At 41.1% G+C, this 7823-nt stretch overlaps 1 long non-coding RNA gene across 1 annotated transcript; it reads left to right on the top strand.

The window, feature by feature from the left end:
* The first annotated feature begins 3080 nt into the window (after positions 1-3080).
* Positions 3081-4261, top strand: LOC309351494. The gene is made up of 2 exons (XR_014160861.1): positions 3081-3270; positions 3362-4261. It is a non-coding gene; the product is annotated as an uncharacterized lncRNA (long non-coding RNA).
* Positions 4262-7823: the final 3562 nt, after the last annotated feature.

The following is a 7823-nucleotide window of genomic DNA, read 5'->3' as shown; positions in this document are numbered from 1 at the left end:
GGAAAAGAAAAACCCTAAATTAATAGGGATGCCTAGAAGATGTTTGATAACAATTTATAAGCCATAATTACTATTGTATTTTTGAACTAGTTAGGTTTTCTATACATATTTGCAATAATCTAGAGGAGTCAATGAATGGGTTCCAACAAGCAAAAAGCAGTGTATTTTCTCTCAGTGGGTAGGCAGGGATCCAAAGATGTGTGCAACTAATTGTTTGTGCCTAGTGGAGTTCTTGGTGTGCTCCTTGATATTACTCATCTACCATACTATGTGGAAAGTCACTTTGGATCCTAGAGATCTTTCAAAAAGCAATTTGTGCTCTGGTGTGCTGAGGTGGGGAGTTTTGTATTCAAAGGAAAGAGGGAGACACAAATCCTAGTAGGTCTGCCCAGTACAAAGCTCCTAATACACCAGCCATGTTATTTTGGGGGCACACCTTGCTCCCAGGGGTCTTACTCTGCTGCATAATGGCTTATTGAGATGAAACTACATGTTTCGCCTCTGCCTCATGACTTTAAAGGTTAGACACTGCTTCTCCATTGCAGTATATGGCTCTGATATTAGCAGCAGGAAAAAACCTGAAGGTTGTGTAACCTTCCCAACAATATCTCTCAAAGGTTCCTCTCCCACAACCATAATAGACAGAAGTCCGGATGAGCCCTAATTACCCATTGAAAAATGTCTCCTGCCTCAGGGATACTGGCTGTCCAAGTGAGACTGAGGAGGTGATCGACTCCTCATTCCCTTTACTGTTCTTTGTCACCTAGCTAGCATATCAGTAACTGATATTGTCAAGCAAATGAGTGACCCACCACATCCCAAAAACCCAGTTCATATTGTTCAAGGCATAGCTTGCAGGTTGTGGTTGTGATTCCACTACCAGTCCAACCCCACACTTGGCACATAAAAAATAACTAAGAATGCAGTTTGTCCCTTTGTGTGGATTGATAATGAAAAGTATTAAGCATTAACAGGATGGTAAGAAAAGTAACCACTTAATGCTATAATCTATAATATACTGATGTTATTACAAAAGTAAGTGCACCAGACTCACATTTTAACACTCACACAATACAAGTAATACCCATTTTTCTTATATAAATAAATATCATAGGTTCACAGTGAGGTGTAAGACAATGCCATCACATTCTGTGTGTGCACAGAAAGCGATGGGTTAAAGGCTAACCTAATCACCTCAACAGTGAATCAATGAGACAGAAGTTAAAATGAATGCACATTTCAGTAGGATCCAGTTAGCAGACAGTTAAGATCAAGTGCTGGTGATGACAGTAGCTGACTAAATCTTTCAGACCAAATATCATATTCGAAAAACTCTTTAAAAATAATTGGGAAAATCCACAGATAGTCATTGCAAGCAAGACTGCTTCATAAAGAGAGCAGACAAGCAGACTATGGGCAATTCAGTGCTTGGTTTGCTTGCAGCGAATTTTGCCACCATCCCTAGTTTAGTTATCCAGGATAAACAGTAAATTTTCTATACAGGATGGAATTGCAGAATGCAAAGAGCTGCATTTACAGCTACATACAGCTTTGAAAGACTCTCCACATTTAAAATGGATCTGCATGTCACTTCAGTGTTCAAAAATCTGTTTGTCATAATCACACTTAAAAGCAATTCACCAAACACGTGGAAAATAGGATGTGTGAAGCAGACCTTATTTCCCTGAACACTATTCTCCTTAGTAGCAGACCAAGAAAACAAAATATAATATATGTGGGGCTTTTGTTTGCTCCTGCTTACGCAAAAGAACTTTTAATAGAAAGAATGAATTTTTAAAAACCTACACACGTTCAAATAAAAAATGGGGTATGAATTATGAAAATGGAATTTCTGAATTTGGTGTGCATGCACACAGAGAGACAGACATGAAATATAGTATTAACATGCATTTTTGAGACTTGTGCGCTTGAATTGGGATCGAACCCAACCCATAAACCGTTAACCAACCTATATAAATCCAATTGCTTCAATTCAACAGGGTTATGAAGTTGTAAGATATTGTGAAACTCTTTCCCTAGAAACTTTCTGGGTTATATCCAACAAAAAACTATGTAAGTGGAACAACGTCTGGTTGTCCAAGAGAACTTCTCTCCCTCTCCTCCCCACACATGCTCCCCATATGGTCTCAAGGGCTGGGGAAACCCCTAGACCAGATTTCAGAAAGCAGGAGGCGCATGCAGAGGGAAGAGAAGGAGGGAAGGTTCTGCTTGTGCAGTGTATTGGCAACCGATAGATCTGCCAGGCAAAGCAGAGAATGGGGGGCTATAATGAAAATGTCAACCACTTTGCATTTCTATCAAGATTTATGTACGCTATGTATTATACATGCAGGCATTTTGTATTATGTATGCAAACATTTCGTTCAGTGTAATAAAAGTGATTCTAAAATATTATAAACTTCTGCTGTGCAGAAGACAATACAACTATAGATATATAGATATAAGAATATATGTGGGAGTGGGTGGGTTATACATGTAAGGCTTTTTCGAAAGTATTTGTTTTCAGTGAAGTCTCAGTAGAATGAATTGTACAGAGTCTATAATTTAGAACTTAATACTTCTGTAAGCTCTTGCCTATCAGGCTTTGGATTTTTTTTTTGTTGGGTGGGGCTCATTCACACAGTACCTTTTCTGTCCTGATCATCTCCTGGTATGCACGCATGTGGATAAATGTAGTATATCAACCCGGCAGTTGTCGTGTACAGTCTGTAAATTGTTTTGATTCAGGCAACCAAGGCCCAGCAAACACAAAGTGTGCTTTGGTCTGGAGCCTGCATGGTTTCATAGGCTTTGCACATTACAGCTGTGACTGTTAATGACTGACTGGAGCAGTTCAAACAGCACCCAGCCTTGTGGCTCCTGGTGCAAGCTGTTGTTATGTAATCCAGTCAGTTGCAAACAGTGTGATTGACTACTGCACTGTGCAGCCTTTGGCTCTCGGGTATGCCAGTAATTTCTGGATCTAAGGGAGGGAAGCGCTGCACAACAGATAATGCAGATCATGCATTAAATATGCAAAATATGGACTGGGATCCAAAGAGCTACTTAGGTTAGTGCAAACCTAACTGGATTTTGTATTATTTTTACAAACAGCTGATCACCCCCTCTCAAATCACAGGTCATGTAACAGTAGAATTTTAAAACTGCCCTCCATTTCGAAGAGAGTTTGCTGTGAGGCTCTGGAGGGCTGTTGTTCAATAAAAAAAAACAAGCCAAAAGAGCCTTTGTGCTTCCTGAGATCATTTTACAGTTAGTAGGATTTTGGTCTGTGGGTTGTGCCAGGCATACCTAGAATCCTTGTGATTCGGCATGCCTGAATTTTCCCCCCACTAATTATCAGCCCCATGAGTCTGGTTTAAGGATTAGAAAAGTGGTGCCCCAATACATGGCATTTAACCCATTTCCCTGGTCTAAATCCCCCCTCTTTCAAGCTGGTCTGGGGGTGGGGGGAGCCATCGCTTGGTCCTGTGTTTTTCAGATGGTTCGGCAATTACCTGGAGATGGATGTTCAAGAAAGCTTGATTGAAGGGATGGGGGGGGGGAGAGAAAGTCTGTTAATTGGCCCTCTTCCTTTTGCTAGTGTTGGAATCTGAAAAACAAATCTAGGGAAACGGAACAGCTTCTTTGCACAAAGGGCAAAGAGTTTGTGCATCATTTATTCCTGTGGATATTGCTTGTTGGTACCCATGGTACTTCACCATGCAAGTGTTACAATTGCAGAACTATTGCTAAGAAGGACACTGTCAAGGAATTACCGTATGTGATTAGTAACCGTTCTTTTTCTACTATACCTCGACAACTGATGGAAAGCTCGTCAAGTGAATAACAAGTTTTCCTCATCAATCCTGGCAGTGTAGACTACAAAGCAGGTTTCAGTTGTGTCAGTTGTTTCCTTTCTGGTGTATGTATATATATATATTATTTTGGATTGTGTATGTGCTATTTTATTATTGTGATGAAACTCTCTCATTGAGCTTTGGAGTGTGCAGTACAACTTAGGGCAGATCTCAACTTTACGAGAAACATGAAGCATCCAGCAACAAAAAATGACAGCCTGTGTCAATTGCCTTCTTCCCCCTTAGTAAACTGAATACAACTTGCCCCATATTCCCGTCCCCTTGTGGCTTAAATGATGCCAGGCCATGGTTGAGTAGAACAAGATGTATTAACAAAGAAGAGGGAACTCATCTCAGGGCTGTAGTTGCCAGTGGGCAGCTCTGTGCTCCTTGGAATACGTAATCTTTTAAGCTGTGGATATTATCATTCTGTAAAAAACATGGTGGGGCTATTGACATGAAAAGATATTGGAAAAATAGGGCACATACTTTTTATTTGAGGTCAAAATAATAACTGAGCATTCATTGCTTGAAATTCATAGATGTGTTTTGTGTGTGGAACTGGGCTTGGAAGATGCAGAAGATGAATAGCTTTTCCCAAAGGAAAACTGCTTCAGGTGGTATTTAGAAAGCAGAGGTTTTTGCTTGCTTGCTTTTACGTTAGTGGGATTGTAGTGTCCTTTCTAACAAAAATATGAAAGATTATGGGTCAGCTCATCCCCTGGGAAATCAATAGATTTCAGTTTATTTGATTTATCATTATATATTTTGCCATATTAAAAATGTTCTCTCCCCCCCATGTTTGCCAGTATATTATTGATTTGTGAATGTTGACCTGTTGGTGAAAGGAGCCATGTTATTTCTTTTTAAAGTCATTATTGAGTGTCACTCCACTTTTAAATGGATCACAGTTTAACTTTCCTTCAATATTTTCTCCTATTAATAGATGCTGCCTGTTGATGTTAGAAATCTGTTGAACACTATGGTTCTGACTTTACAATAATTCTGTAACTAAGGGCATCTTCACTAGCCATTAAAGTTGGTATTTTTGTATCTTTATTATTATTAATAAAATATTTTATCAAAAAGCTGTGTATGCCATTTATTTGAACATTATTCCAAACACTTATATGTTGAGATGAGAGAGCAAGAAAATTGTGCTTGTCATTTTATATTCTTCCAAGCTGGTGCAGCAGCTGTATTGACTGTGCTTAGAAGAATCCAATTTACTGGTGCCCATAGTGAAGTTGTTACTTTCATCTTGGACAGTGGTGTTATTGCAGTTGATATTTCTCATACAGTTGATTTGTGCGTAGAGAAAGATCCAAGATGGCAGCAGTGGTAGCTCCTGTTCTGCCTGAGATATTGCACCAGCTCACATCAGTAAAGTTTGAGGATGGTGGCCTGAATCCCGGGGGCGGGAGGGGGGGGGATGTCAACTAAGTTTTGAAATGAACTGTGTCTTATTCCAAATTTTCCATTTGTATTGTTTTCTTTATGAAACCCATACAGGCTATAAGAGCCCCCAAACCCTGAAAGTCAAGGAGAACACCATATAAATGAATTATAGTGACACACATTCAAGTTGCAGATTTATTAGGACCTCTTCTGACATTAGTGTTGTGTCTGGGAGCCATGGCAGTGTTGCTGCTCCTGTGATTATAAGCTAGTGATGTGAGAATACACAATTTCTGTTCCAACCTGTGTTCCTCACTTGCAGCACTGTCTCCATTCCGCTGCAGTTTGGTTTCCCACAAAAGCCATGTTATTTCGTCTTGCTGTCTGCTGTGGCAGAATCAAATTATTACAGTATTCCACACCATTCATTCCAATGCAAAAGGAATGCAGTGCAAATGGGATGGAGGGAATGTCATGAATGATGTATCTTTTGCAGACAGTGAATACCAATCATATTTGCTGGATTTATTTCCATTCTGGACTTGTGATGAATAAGGGAACACCAGCAATCTCCATCAGAATTCTCCATCATCCCTGTTCTAAGGACTCAGCTATACAGCTGCAAATACAACATTTTAAGTGCATTATACAAATGTGACACTAGATGGCGATGGCGAGCTAATGGCAAATTCAATATATATTTTAAAACTTTTTTTTTTTTAAAAAAAGCATTTTCACATTGTTTTTAAAATATATGTGCAGATTCAGGCTTGGTAACATTTGAAAACACAGAAATTCCATCTTCCCTTCCCACACCAATGCAGCTCCAGGAAGAACCAATCTTGCCACTAGAAGATGGTGCAAAATGAACTACTCTCACTTCATACTTCCACGGTTAACACTAGAAACACGTGAAGAGTCAAGTTGTCACCATGATCTTTGGATGAAGAGCAGTGTATAAATTTAATTATTATTAATAATAGAAGTAACACCAGATGAGGGGCATACTTTTTATTACTACAGTAGTAGTTTTTTCAAGTAGCTCTCTCTTACACACATCCCAGGGCTTTATTAGAGGGTGATCTGTATCTCTTTTCCCCTTTCTATAAATGTTAGGTTATTTATTTATTTACTGTCTTTATAGAGCATCTCATCACCCTGCAAAGTCTTCTAATGTTGCCAAGACACCAGCTGGCCACCATTTTAATTTCTCAGGGGCATCTATGTATACAAAATAACATAGGCAAATGTTATGTACATTTCTATCATGGGATTGTGGCCGGAGTACTAGCGACACCCTGGCTTTACTCCAACTGACCTGAAAACCCCCCAAACCTTGACAATTTTTGTTTCCAGATCTTGTCTTTTCCAGAGATGGTCTGAAACAATAACGTGTATAAAAGCCAAATGCTGATGAAAAGTCATATTAAATTGGAAAGCAAATGGGTGGTGAATTATAGCAAGGTGAATATAATAGTATGTAGCCTAGAAATGAGTGTCAGGCCCGATGAGCACAGCAGCTCAAGTGCAGCCAGTTTAAATCCTTCCCCGGCAGACCTGAGTAACAACTTGCTCACTCAGTGGGTCTTCCTCCATGAAATCAGTTGCTGAGACTGAAGGTCCCCACCTCCCCACAGCTGTCTATGTCTCCTCCTCTCCAGGGCTTTCCCCAAGCAATCAGAGACTGTGCCTGTGTAGAGCCAATCTCTCCTCCACCCTTTTCATGCCTCTCCTGGTTCTTGGAGATTGGTGAGGGAGGGGATCTTGTTGGAGCAGGACAGGAAGACATCTGTGACTTATCTTTGCCTCTTGTCCTCCCTCCTCCCACTTGCCAGTTTCAGCCTTCAGCTTATGATTCTTGACTTCTTTTTGCCACAGACCTTCCCAACTCACTTAACCTTGTTACCCCTTCAATTTATGATGCCTTCTCTTCCCAGTCTTACCCCTCTGACCACTCATCTGAGCCTTCTTCCCTTGGTAGTCGTCCAGCTGGTTCCACCTACCATTCCTTTGCGTCCAACCAGACCATGACATCATCTGACCTGGTTTGTACATAATGCTAAGCCAAACCATGCCCGAGTTTCATTCCCAGAGAGGAAGCCCTCTGGAGCCCACAGGTTCCCAGAGAGGAATATTACAGCCATTTTGCTCCTCCTCTCCTGTGCTGCTGTGAGCTAGGCCATGGTTTTCCTTATTGTGTTGTTTGAACCTGAACTTGTGGCTTGCTCACTCCAGACTGTTCTTTGTTCACAGCTCTTGATTTGTCCAGAAGCCCAGGGTTGGCTGACACACTAGGCCAGGGGTCAGCAAACTTTTTCAGCAGGGGGCTAGTCCACTGTCCCTCAAACCTTGTGGGGGGCTGGACTATATTTTTTTGGAGGGGGGATGATGCAAGAGCACCACAAGCCCTGCTTGCTGCTTACCTGTGTCTTGCGAGCGGCAAGGGCTGGCAGCAGTGGCAGGACGATGAGCGGTGTGTGAAAGAGCTCTGGAGAGGCGCTGCTTAAAATGGCGGCCGCTTGAGCGCTGCTGCTGCTGGCACCAACAAAGCCCAGCCCCCTTCCTCCT

Source organism: Podarcis erhardii (assembly GCF_964252035.2).
Source record: "Podarcis erhardii genome assembly, chromosome: 10".
NCBI classification, from domain to species: Eukaryota; Metazoa; Chordata; class Lepidosauria; order Squamata; family Lacertidae; genus Podarcis; species Podarcis erhardii.
The sequence above is the reverse complement of the archived record's forward strand: the minus strand, read 5'-3'. Positions and strand labels throughout refer to the sequence as shown.